This window comes from Bos javanicus, chromosome 19, assembly GCF_032452875.1.
Source record: "Bos javanicus breed banteng chromosome 19, ARS-OSU_banteng_1.0, whole genome shotgun sequence".
Lineage (NCBI taxonomy): Eukaryota > Metazoa > Chordata > Mammalia > Artiodactyla > Bovidae > Bos > Bos javanicus.
Window position 1 is genome coordinate 43,259,252 of NC_083886.1, and position 13,360 is coordinate 43,272,611.

Sequence of the window (13,360 nt, forward strand, 5' to 3'; positions counted from 1 at the left end):
TAAAGTTGTCGTTTGGGACTTCCCTGGTGGTCCAGCAGTTGAGAATCTGCCTGCCAATGCAGGGGACACAGGTTCGATCCCTGATCCAGGAGGACTCTACATGCCGCAGGGCAACGAAGTTCATGCGCCACAACCACTGAAGCCCAGGCACCCTAGAGCCCACATTTCGCAACAAGAGAAGGGACCACAATGAGAAACCCACGCACCACAATGAAGAGTAGCCCCTACTCGCCACAACTAGAGAAAACCCGGGCATGGCAACCAGTGCAGCTGAAAATAAAATAAATAAATAATCATTTAAAAAATAAAGCTGTACTTTTTTTCCAATAACAATAGGAAATAATACCCTCTCCCTCACCTCTTTTAGTGCCAGAGTGCTAGTCGCTGTCACTCACGTTAGAATTATTATTTGGAGGTGGATCGGCTCCCCTTCTAGAATTACAATCCGTTACAGCCAAATGAGGGCTTCCCCGGTGGCTCAGCAGTAAAAGAATCTGCCTGCAATGCAAGAGACACAGAAGACTTGGGTTCGGTCCCTGAGTGGAGAAGATCCTCTGAGAAGAGCGTGGCAACCTACTCCAGTATTCCCACTTGGAGAATCCCATGGACAGAGGAGCCTGGCAGGCTACCGTCCATAGGGTCGCAAAGAGTCAGACACAACTGAAGCGACTGACCATGCACGCACAGCCAAAAGACAGCTTTCTGTTAATCTCTGAACCCACTCTAAGGTCTAACTTGGCACTTTATGCACAGGAAGTGCCCAATCGATGCTGGCTTGCTGGATGCAGACAGTAAGTGCCCGATGCTGGGCTTTTCCTCAGCACCCATTCATCGCATCCATGGTGGGGCCATCACTGGGCTGGGTGCCAAGAACTCAGCACTGAGTCAGCTAAGCCCTGCCCTTAACGAGCACAGGCAGGTGAGCAAGAAATGGACACGCGGTCCATCCCGGGGCCGAGTTATTGTGCGGTGATGAAGGTGTGTATGTTCAGGCACCTGGGAGGAGCAGGAGGGAGCGACTCATTCAGACCAGGCTGCTGCTGATGGTTTCACGGGGAGGGACCACAAAGCCGGGTTTCGAAGCCAGGGCAGGGCTTTGCCAGGCAGAGGAGACGAGGTGAGAACACATCCGAGCAGAGGTGGGTGGGGACCAGGAGACTCGCAGCTGGATCACTGTTCACAGGGAGCAACAGGAATGCCAAAGAAAGCAAACCTCAAAGGAAACACATTTGATTGGCTACTGTTGGTTGAGCATCTACTGTGTCCTGAGCTATCCCTAGGCTCTGGGGATATGGTGATGAACACAAAAGTCGTCTTTGCTTGTACGGAGCAGATACTGTAGTGGGAAAGATGGAAAATAATCAAACCAGAGAATGAGATGTTCTCCGTGGAAGCGTGAAAAGGGAAACTGAGCGCTTCCGGGGGCCAGGGCAGGAAGGCCTCTCCCGGGTGACATTTAAAGGCAAACTGATTAAGGAAGGAGCCAGCACATGCAGGCAAAGGCATTCCAGGCCAAGGTAATAGCTGGTGGAAAGGCCCTGGGGCTGAACTAAGACACTCCTTTCAGCATGGTTGGGGGTGGGGGCAGTTAGCAGAGGAGAGGTGGGACTATGTAAGCTCAGAAAAGGGCAGGAGCCCCCACTGCATAGTGGTTCTCCTCCTTTACTCACAGGGCTGGTGAAGTAAAGTGAAGTGAAATCTCTCAGTCATGTCTGACTCTTTCCAACCCCAAGGACTATAGCCCTCCAGGCTCCTCTGTCCATGGAAATCTCCAGGCCAGAATACTGGACTGGGTAGCCATTCCCTTCTCCAGGGGATCTTCCCAAGCCAGGGATCAAACCCAGGTCTCCTGCATTGCAGGCAGATTCTTTTACCAGCTGAGCCACCAGGGAAGCCCTGATGAAAGCCAGGGCTGAGAACCACGCTCCAGAGTCTGGGGGACCAGAGCAAGGCATGTACATCCCGGTCAAGCAGTTTTTGTTTGTTTGACTGTGAACTTCCCAGAGCCTTCAACAAGCTAATGTGCGCTGTGACTCTCCAAGGAGAAGACAGCATTTCGCAAACCTAATCACCCATGAAGCCCCTTCCAGGAGGAGCAGGTGAAGGTAGGGTTCCTTGGAACCCATTTTGGGAATCTGTGGACCAACTCACAGGGCTTATTAGAGGGAGAAATGGCTAGAACAAAGGTTGGAAAGACAGACCACCATGAAAGATGTGCTCAAGAGTTTGGACTTGATTCTGTAGCAACAGAGTCATCCAAGCGTTGCTATGACGTTTCGTTTTGTTTTTGTCAATTTATAGAGATTTTAATCATACAAAGGGGTATGATTGATCTCTTCAATGCCTCCATCTCCCAGTTAATAATACCACAATCTCTCAGTTAATAATATCTCCTGGAGAGCCACCTCACTCTCTTTAATCCATTGTGACCGTGAGCTATAATTCATTCACTCCTGTCCCTCCCAACCTCCGCTCAGGCATCCAGGAATTTTTTCCTTCTCACGAACAATGATATAATAATAAACCTGCCTGAACATCTAGCCTGGTGAACTTTTACCAATATATCCTTAAGGGAATTTTAACAGTGGGATTATCGGATGAAGGGGTAAAGCCATGTTTTTCTTTTGATGGCTATTGCGAAATTTCCATTCAAGGTGAATGAAATTATATCTTTGCTTTAAAATACCCCAGTCTGCCCAACAAAAGGTGATGGAGGAGAGAGAAGGAACAAGAATGGCAGCATGTTCGTGGGCACAGAAAATAGACAGGTGGTTGCCAAGCAGGAGTGGGTTAGGGGAGGGACGAAGAAGGAGGTTGGGGTTCACAGATGTAAGCTCGTATATACAGATTGGATAAACAAAGTCCTACTGCATAACAGAGAGAACTATATTCAATATCCTACGATAGGAACTTCTCTGGCAGGCCAGTGGTTAAGAATCCTCCTTCCAACGTAGGGACCATGGGTTCAATCCCTGATCGGGGAACCAACATTCCACATGTCACAGTGCAACTAAGCCTGGGTGCTGCAGCTACAGAAGCCCATGAACCACAAGGAAGACCCAGTTCAGCCAAAAAAAAATCCTATGATAAACCATAATGGAAAAGAGTATTTTAAAAAGAATGTATATACATGTATAACTGAATCCTTTGCTGTACAGCAAAAATGAACACATTATAAATCAATTATATTTCAATTTTAAAATATTGAAAAAAGAAAAAAGGAATGGCAGCAAGTTGACGATTACTGAAGCTGAGTGATGGGCATATTATGAATATGAATATTCAGTCCTTAAAATTCACTGGAAGGACTGGTGCTGAAGCTGAAAGCTCCAATACTCTGGCCACCTGATGGGAAGAACTGACTCATTGGAAAAGACCCTGATGCTGGGAAAGATTGAAGGCGGGAGGAAAAGGGGACGACAGAAGATGAGATGGTTGGATGGCATCACTGACTCGATGGACATGAGTTTGAGCAAGCTCAGGGAGCTGGTGATGGACAGGGAAGCCTGGCGTGCTGTAGTCCATGGGGTCGCAAAGAGTCGGACACGACTGAGCGACTGATCTGAACTGATGGGCATATGGGACTTTGTTCTGCCATCCTCTCTACTTTCATGTATATTTGAAATTGAAATTTGAATTTGAAATGTTTAAAAAAGGCCCCAGGCAGGCCCAGTGTCCTGTACATCATGGATCTTCACCTCTAAGTCTTCCTTAAAAGTCCTACACATTTTCACTTCCACCAACCATGAATGAGCATATTTCCCTCACCACGTCCATCAGCACTAGGTCTCATCAAACTTTGAAGTTTGTCTGTTGCTATTTTTCAAGTTTTGTCCTTTCAATGGTTGAAGAAGTTCTCTCTGTTGCTTCAGTTTCCATTTCTTTAATCTTGAGTGAGACTGAACATCCTTCCCTAAATCGTTTTATTCTTTCTTGTTTTTTTATTTAATTTTTGTTTTATAGTGGACTATAGTTGATTTACAATGTTCTGTTAGTTTCAGTTGTACAGCAAAGTGATCCATTTATACATACACACATATCCATTCTTTTTCAGATTCTTTTCCCATATAGGTTATTACAGAATATTGAGTAGAGCTTCCAGTCCTATACAGTAGGTCCTTCTTGATGCTCTATCATATATATAGTAGTGTGTATATGTTCATTCCAAATTCCTATTTTATTCCCCCTACCACCACATTTTCCCTTTGGCAACTGTAAGTTTGTTTTCAAAGTTTGTGAGTCTGTTTTCTAAATAAGTTCATTTGTATAATTTTTTTTTAAAAAAATATGTAACACTTCACGAATTTGCATGCATCCTTGCACAGGAGCCATGCTGATCTTCTCCATATTATTCCAGTTGTAGTATAAGCACTGCCAAAGAGAGCTCCCTTCCTGTTTTTTATGAGCTAGATGTTGCTACTCTTTACCTTTTTCCCCACTGTGGGATCTTGTCCTTGCTGACTGGTGTGAGCTTTGGTCAACGTGGGAAGAAGGCCTTTCCTACATGAGTTACAAATGTCTTTTCTCAGTTGGCCGTTGTTCTTCCAACCTTGTTTACAGTGTTTTTTCCACCAAACAAATGATTTCCCCTAGGTCACATTCGCTAAAATTTTTCTCGTTTGAGTCTGGGCATCAGGGAGTTTGAAGAAGGGCTCACTTTGGTGGTGATGTGAAAGCTGGAAGGGGGCCAAAGGCCGGCCCCCAGGCTGAAAGGATGGCCTGGGAGAGAGATGAGGAGGGCGAGATGGGACACAGTGGCTGAAAAGGAGATGGGGCTGAGTTGGGAAGGCATGGAGATGACTCTGCATTTTGGGGTTGAGCAGATGGGTGGTAATGATGCCACTGACTCTGTCAGAGAAGCCAGACAGAAAAGTAGGGCTCAGAGGAAGAAAACAATTCTCCTCGAAGTACATACCACCCTGCATGGTCACATCTATTTCCTGTCTCCTCCTCTAGACTCAGGCAGGGACCCTGTCTCCTCCTCTCTGTCCCCAAAAACGGACATAGCAAATGATGCTTGATAACTGCAGAAATGAATGAATATGTGAATGACCTGAGCTCGAGGTGCCTCTGCCTGAGTGGACATGCCAGGGGGTGAAAGGAGGCGCCACCACCACCACCAGCAAGGGACTGATGGGTTGCCCCCTCGTCTGAGCCAGCCGGACCTGGCTGTGTCCACTCACCAGCCACACACAAGCCTGTCACGCTTTGCGGCAGAAGATAAGGGCTGCATTTGGTTCTGAGAATTCTAGCATCCACAGGTTTGCTGGATGTGGCCGCGGCGAGGAAGTCTTCCATCTAGAGGCAAGCGAGGGAAGCGCGAGACTCCAGAGGCAGAGCCCTGGGACTAACTCCCTGGAGAACCTTCTAGAAAAGCTGGCTGGCCTGAAGGAAGACTTCCTGGGAGACCAAGTTGCCTTTCTGGATTGATTCCAAGGTCGCCACCTGGAGACAAGAGATGTAAACACTGACGAGACAGCACCTGGCCAGGGAGCTGGGGACTTGCGGGGCTCCCACCTCACGTGGTTGTCTCTTCTCACTCCTCTGCTGCGTACCCCAAAGAGGGAAGCCAGAATGCTTCCGTTAGGACTGCAGACCCCGGCGCTTTCCAAGAATGATCTGATCCTAATTAAACCCGAGGCTCAATAGCCCGTCCACTGGAGCCTCAAATCTATAGCAGGAGCGCCCTCTGCTGGCTACCCTGGGTCGCGCGTCTCTGCGGTGCAGTCAAGAAAGGTGCTTGCTGCCTGCGATTGCGGAAAAGACCATGAAACTCAAGACATCCTCTACCTGCACTTCACACCCGGCGCCTTCTCCAGGGACCTGGCCCCTCCTCACCATCTTCAGCTCCTCCTCCTCTAGTCCCACGAACCCCATAGCACCAGGGGCCCAGGCTGGGCCACTGTGTCCCTTCCAGGCTAATGGACACGAAATTCCTTGCTGAAGCTGAACTGTCCATTTCACTCTGCCTGTCCCTGAGTTCTCCATCTCCAAAAATCCCTTCTCTGCCTCAGGCACAAAGCTCTCCTCTCTTCCCTCCACCTTAGGTCGTTCTATTAAATGGCTCACCCCAAAGTTACTTCCTGCCCAGACTCCCCCAGCCGAGAGTGAGAGGGTCCCTGAGGCAACGCACTGTCCCCTCAGTGGGAACCACCACCTTCCTGCCTCCAGCTCCCTGGGGACAGCAGCTGCTGTGGGCTGGCTCCTGCTGAAGCGCCCCACACAGCGTATGGCACCTGCTCCGTTCACAATAGGTTGACCGCGTGCAAAGCTTTGAGTGCCTGGTGTATGCATCTGTGCCCGGACGGGTCCTGCGCGTGCGTACACAGCGAGTGTGTGCACCTCCGTGGGGTCTGCAGGGTGGCCTGGCTGGGGCTCCAACCCGGGCTGCGGCGGCGCGGAGCGAGGCGGGAGGCGGGGGGGGCGGGGCCGATGTCCCTCGCCGCCAGGGGGCAGCACTGAGCCACTCTGGCCCCGCCAGCAACTTGGAGAGAAGAGGCCTGTGTTTCCGGCGAAGGAATAACAACCCAAAATCCACGGTGCGGGTCGGGGTGGGACGGGAGAGACTGCCGTCACTGTTTCTAAACTCAGGTGGTGGGTTCTCAGGTGTTTATTGCCTTAATTCTTTTTTTTTTTCTTTTGCTTTGATTTTTAAATCCTACCTATGTCTTGTAGATTATATTTTGAATCTATTTGGTAGTATTTTTTTTCTTTTTAGTAAAGATTGGCCTCTGAGCTCTCTCTAGAAGAGGGGAAGACGCCCTGCCCCCTCTGAGTCAACTTCTGGGGCAAACTTAAGCCAGGCAGCTCTTGGGGTTTCCCAAGACTCCTGGGAGGGTTCCCTGGGGTTGACCTCCAGCCTGGGCAAGAGGAGCCAAGCTTCTCCCACCAACCGCTCTAGGTCCCCTGCCACCATCCTCTGAGATAAACCGCACGCTCACACACAGTTCACACGCACATTCACACACCCGTATCACAGGCTCAGACTGACACACATAGACTGACATAGTCACAAGCTCACGCACTCACACATTTATACTCTCCCACATATTCACTCTCCCACTCACACAACTTCACACCACAGAGTCACACGCTCACACATGTTCGTAAACTCCTACACACTCAGGCACATCCACAGACACACACCCAGGCTCCCACCTTCACACATTACCCACAGCTTTCACAAAGTCACACTCACACCTCTAGACTCACACATTCATGATCCACAGATGCACATGAACTCACACACTCATAGATCCATACACACTCACACACAATATATACACATTCATAGACCCCACACTTTTAATCAGCTCACATGCACATTCACAGACTCACATGCATTCACACTCACAGACTTACACACCCTCATGCCAACACACCCATGCACACTCACTCACATCCACACTCTCACTCATGCATACAGACTCTCCCAGCCTCACACACTGATTCACATTCACTACTTACGCTCACATTTTTACCCACTTGTGGACACACTCATGTACGCTTTCACACTTGTGCACACTCACACAGCCTCTCTCTGCTTGTACTGTATTCACCCACTCACATAAAGCAGTCATTGCCAGGCACACTGCCCATTAACCTTGAGTCCCCACCCTGCGTGGGATCAGGAGCTTGCACCTTGATCTCAAGAGAGATTTCTGGAATCTTCCCAGGAGGCCCCAGTCACGTGGTAGAGGGATGTTTCCCCTCAGACTGGAGGGAGCAGAAGCAAGGCTTGGTGACAGCCCTTTGCAAGTCCGCGGGCCTCAGAGGACTTCCCCAAGCTGCCTGCACCCTTCAGTATCCACTCTCTACCCCCTCACCCCCGTGAGAGAGGGCCTGGGGACATGCCAGGGGCTACATGTGACAGCGTATTCCCCTGGTCTCGGGGAACTCTGTCCCGAGGGAGACACTGGACATCGCAGGCTGGCTGAGCAGCTGGGGCTGTGGACACACCTTAGAGGGGCCTCCCATCGGCCCAAGAGGCAGGACAGCTGGGGGAGGGGTCTGAGCAGGGACTTGTCTACATGAGGGTCATAGGTAGACATTGGCCTTCCCAGGAGATGACTGGCACACGCAAAGGCCAGGACACACGGGGGCCTCGTACCCTCAGGGAAGTGAGATGTCCTAGATGGAGGGAGTCAGCTGGGGAGGCAGAGATGGGAGCTGAGCTTGGAGAGGCTGGCAGGGGCCCACAAGGAACAGGCCGATGTGCCCTGCTGGGGAGCATGGCCACAGGGTGTCCTGATCAGCCGTGCAGGACAGGCGAGGACAAGGCCACTCCACAGAGGCTGACAGTATGTCCAGAAGCTCCGGGAGTGGCTGGCGCCCTCAGCCCCCATTCCAGCAGCAGAGCGGCGCAGAAACCCCATCCAGGGACTTCCCTGATGGCCCAGTGGCTAAGACTCCGAGCTTCCAATGCAGGGGGCAAGGGTATAATCCCTGGTCAGGGAACCAAGATCCCACGTGCCGTATGGCCCAGCCAAAACAGTTTTTGAAAAAGAAACTCGATCCACTGGCTCAGGGAAGCCTCCACAGGTAGACTGTGCTTTTCTAAGTCATCACAACACATCCCCCGTGAGTGACAAGTCTGTCCGTCAGAGGGTCAGAAACAAACCCGCCAACCAAAAACCCAGGAACCTTCAGGAGCAGTTCAGCTTCTCCTAAGCAGCCTGGAGTGGGGGGGTGTGGGGGCACCCCATGGGGGGAACAGAGGCTGGGGGCCAGCAGAGCAGAGCTGGGGACAGCATAGGGAAGGCACGGGGTCCCGGCTCCTCAGCTCATGCCCATTCCTGCATGAGGGAGGGTGGGGCTACTCCAGGCCGCACATTCCAGCTGGTGCCGCACCCTCCCAGCCTGTTCTCACCTGTTCCCATGACTTCCCAGGCTGCGCTGGGGCCCAGTTCTCAGTGCCAACTCCCAGAATCCTTCAGGGTTCAGAATCCAACTAGAGGGACCCTGGTCTGAATGTGCACAAGTCCACCACCACTGGGACAACTGCTTCCCCCGATACAAACACATGCACACACATGCATGCACACATGTGCACACACTCATACACTGAACCATCCTTAGCTCAAAGACACCAGGACTCAGAGTGGCTTCCAGGAACTGAGGTACTTCTTTCCACTGCAAACAGCACCCCATTCTTACCCTGGGGCAAAGTGCTGCCCTCCGGCCACAAGGCCCTGGGCAGGGGAGGAAGAAAAGCAGCTGAAGTCCCTAGAGGGTCCCCAGGAATAGAGGCACCCAGAAAGCCAGCCCTAGGGCTCAGCCAAAGGCGGCTGGAAAGGGCAGGCCTGAGAGGTGCTCGGCGATGGGCTAGCTAGGGAGGGGGCTGCGTGCGCCCACCTGCTCTCCCTCCCATGGCCCAGCCCCTGGCGGCCTGGCACTCAGCCTGCTGCCTCTCTGGGGGCACGGTTGACATCTCATCTCGTCCCCTGCCTCTCCTCCCGCAGCCCTGGTGTCACCCTCCCCGGCCTTTCGTGCAGGACAGAATTCCCACGCCCACCCTGGGCCCAGGGCCAGAGCTGTTGGTTCCCACCAAAGCCTGGGAAGTGGTTTCTGCAGCCCAAGCTACACCGGGCCTGCCCGGGAAACAGCCCGGCCCTGCTTGCTGCAGGGACATGACGGAGGGCGCCAGCCCAGGCCCCACGGAACTGCTGAGGCCGCAGAACTGGGTGACGGGCAGGCCGCCATTCGCCGGAGTGCATGAAACTCTAGCTCTACCAGCCGCCCTCAAAGGAGACGGGGCAACTACGGTCAGGGTCCCCAGATCCCAGACTTAAGGTTATCTCTGCCAGCCCCAGCCAGGAGCCAGGCCTGACCCGCAGAGGTTGATGGGAAGCTGCAGAGCTTGGGGGGAGGGTCCCCCACGCAGAAGGGGTAGGGTCCCAGGATAGCCCATCTCGAGTCTCAGTCTCAAGGTCACAGTTCACCCACCAAGAGCCCAGGGGCCTCGATAGAGTAGGGGGCTCTGTCTTCCTGTGACAGGAGAAGCCAGAGAGAGGAAATGGACTGTGGGAGCATCTCACAGAGAGTGACCTTGACCAACCCCCACATGAATCCCTCTCAGCCCCCTGTCATGCAGAGAGCCCAGCCAGGCTGTGGAGGAAACAGGGAAAGTGGCAAGCTGTTGGCAGGCCCCAGAGGCAGCCCCCATGGGCACAGGGCCCCACTCTGAGCCTCTGCCCCAGGCCCCACCTGGCACCCAGGTCTCCAAGCTGGTGAGGACAAAGGCCTCCTCCAGAGACTGGGGGGCTACAAACAGGAAGTGCCCCCCCACCCACTGCCTCCTGGCCTTGAAGGGGCCCTCACCACCTCCCCAGCTGTCAGAACACCCTTTGCTCTTCCCTCCAGTGCTTGCTGAGCCATGAGAGAGCCAAGGCCCAAACCACACACCGGTGTGAGCCTCAGCCTCCAGCTCTCCAAGCGCAGAGGCCAAGGGGGGCGTGAGGAGGGGCGAGCAGTGGGCACCCCAGCTGCCAAGGCCATGGTGGGGGCTGGGGCTCCAGCAGGCTTCCCCCAAGCCAGCCTGCACCCCTCCCAGCAGGGATATGCAAGGCAAGCAGTTCCCACGCCCCATTCTAGGCGGCTGCCAGGCAGGATCCATACAAGGCCAAGGCCGCAGCGCTGAGCTGGCAGGCGGGGGCCGGGGCAGAGCCCAGAACACCTGGCTTGGCCAAACCCCGACGCACCCTGCTTGTGAAGAATGTGGACACCGCCCGGGCTGGCCCTGGGAAACCTGCCACCCCCCTGGCTCCCGCCCGGCCCTGACTAAGCCTGGGTGGGCCGTGGGCCGGGAAGATACAGTCTCAGCAGGAACCAGGCTCTCCGGCCCCACCCTTCCCTCCCCTGGCCCACCGGGGACTGAAGCAAGGGACAGGGCCTGAGAGAGGGGTGGAGAGCTGGGACAGCACCCACTGGGCCTCGGGACGAGGGGGACAGCAGGGATACCGTGGGACTTCCCCCTCCCGGCTCTGCCCGTGGTCTGCCCACACCAGATTCCCCCAAGATGTCCGAGAGCTGGGCACTCTAAAAACAACAGTCTGGCCCGTAGGACCCAAGCCCTCTAGCATGGCCCCCTCGTGTCACTGAGCCTCAGTCTCCACGTCCACAGAAGGGTGCCAGGGCTGGTTACTCCCCCACAGGGCCGGGCAGAGGTGGGGGGAGAAGCTTCTGCTCAACCTGCAAGCATTGGAAAAGCAGTTTCAATTAAGCACAACTTTGACCAGGCCTGGTAACCAGGGGAAGGGCTCACCAGCTCTGGGAAGGTGCCCCAACCCAGGGAGGGGAAGCAAGAAGACCCCCAGATTCCATCACTCCCTGAGTGTCAGAGGCATTTACCAAGGAGGCCTCGTGAGGTCCATGCTTCGAGCTGAGAGACTCCATCCATTCTCTGTCACCCAACATGGATGTTCCCAAATTCCCCAGAACAGAAGCTGGGCCCCCCGTCTCAGACCAGGCGCCCTCAAGGGCTGGGGCCTTGTTTCTCCCCTAACTGGGGGCTCCCCAGGGCGGACACCCTGTCTGCCTCTATCACCGCACAGTCCCAAGCCCTGGGCCATGGAAACTAAAAGCCAGTGAAGTCCAGAAAAGCTGTCCTTCCCTCTTCAGTACCACCCAACTTCCTAGGTCCTGATCCCCTCTGCTCACCCAGTCGCCCCCAAACACGATGCTAGAACAGCCTCCCAGTGCCCCCTGCCCCAGCCTTGGGGGCTGGTGAACTTCCCATCCTTCCCCTGCCAAGAAAGACGCCCTGCTGCCCTCCTCCCTACCAGGACAGAAGGGCCTTCTCATAACCAACCCCTGAAACCTTCCCACAGCCCAGCTGGCCCAGGAGGGCTTTCTTGCTCAGACCCACACTCTTAAGAGTCCCTTGGACAGCAAGGAGATCAAACCAGTCAATCCTAAAGGAACTCAGTCCTGAATATTCATTGGAAGGACTGATGCTGAAGCTGAAAGCTCCAATACTTTGGCCACCTGATGGGAAGAGCTGATTCATTGGAAAAGACCCTGATGCTGCGAAAGATTGAAGGCGGGAGGAGAAGGGGACGACAGAGGATGAGAAAGTTGGATGGCATCACCGACTCGATGGACATGCGTTTGAGCAAGCTCTGGGAGATGGTGAAGGACATGGGAAGCCTGGAGCGTTGCATGCAGTCCACGGGGTCACAAAGAGTCAGACCCGACTTAGCGACTGAACAATAACACTTTTCCCTGTGATCCACCTGGCCCGTTTCCGCGTTCTGCTTGCTACCAAGTCTAAGGGGCTGGGGCCACACCATCCAAGGCTGCTGGGCAACAGCCCTGGCTCCCCTGAGCTTGAGAAGGGAGGGAAGGGTCTCCAGGCTCAGGGGCCCTGCTGCCCCCTCCCCCTGCCTGTCTTCCCACCTTCCCCCCCACAGGCTTCTCCCCAGCCAGGCATGCAGGCCCAGGTTGGGGTGCGGCCTTGGCAGGACAAAGAGTCTCTATTGTTGGGTGTTGTGCCTCGGTTACCAAGGAGGGAGGCTGGGCTGGCTCCATGCCATGTTTGGGCCCCAGGCTGAACGCGTGGGTGGGGAGGGAAGGCAGAGGATTTGGGGTGTGGAGCTCAAGCCCTGCTCCCAGCGCCTGCGGGCAGGGAGGGCCCGCTGGGACTTGCAGCCACCTGGGCCAATTCAGACTTGCCCCCGCCCTAGCTTTCTGCTGGCTCTGGGACACGCCAGCCAGGTGGAGCCAGCTGGGGGCAGGGCAGGCTCCCCTGCTGCTCAGATGGGAGCAGCACCGCAGACACTGGCATGTCCTGATGCCCAGGACTGACTCTGTACCACCCAGCACTCGGGCCAGCCCTGGGAGAGGGTCTCAGGACTCTGGGTCAAGTCACCACCTCTCTTGGACCTCAGTTTCCCCATCTGTCAGAAGCAGGCCTGGGTTGTCCCTGAGAAGGCTCCCTCGCTCTGTTTGCCCACCAGGAGCTGAGCCGGCTTGAGCCAGGGGTGCAGGAGCAGGGCTGTGGGCAGGGGGCTCACCGCTGGCTGGGAGGCCCTGTTTCCGAGGGCTCTCTGTACAACTGCTTAGGCCACTGCCTGGCCCAGGGCTGGCACCCCCGAGTGCCAGCGGGTGGCTGAGGACAGAAGCCCAGGGCTGTGCTCAGGAGCGGTGTCAGAGGGGAGGGGGCCTCCCTGGCCTCTAGTCTAAGGGCCGGGGCTACCCTTTCTCCCTCTCCCAGCAATGGCCAAGCAACAGCCCAAAGAATCCTGGCCTGACCTTCGGTGACTCCTCCCCAGCCCCTGCCCCGCAGACAAAGGGCAGCTTCGACCATTAGAACGTGGTTGAGCACTGGCCATGTGCTCATCAGGATTTCCGGGGCAGCAGA

General features: G+C 54.6%; 1 non-coding gene across 1 annotated transcript; it reads right to left on the bottom strand.

Moving 5' to 3' along the window:
* Nucleotides 1-4,281: 4,281 nt before the first annotated feature.
* Nucleotides 4,282-4,385, bottom strand: LOC133233092 (U6 spliceosomal RNA). Its single transcript, XR_009731573.1, has one exon. It is a non-coding gene; the product is annotated as a U6 spliceosomal RNA (small nuclear RNA).
* Between the last annotated feature and the right edge of the window lie 8,975 nt (nt 4,386-13,360).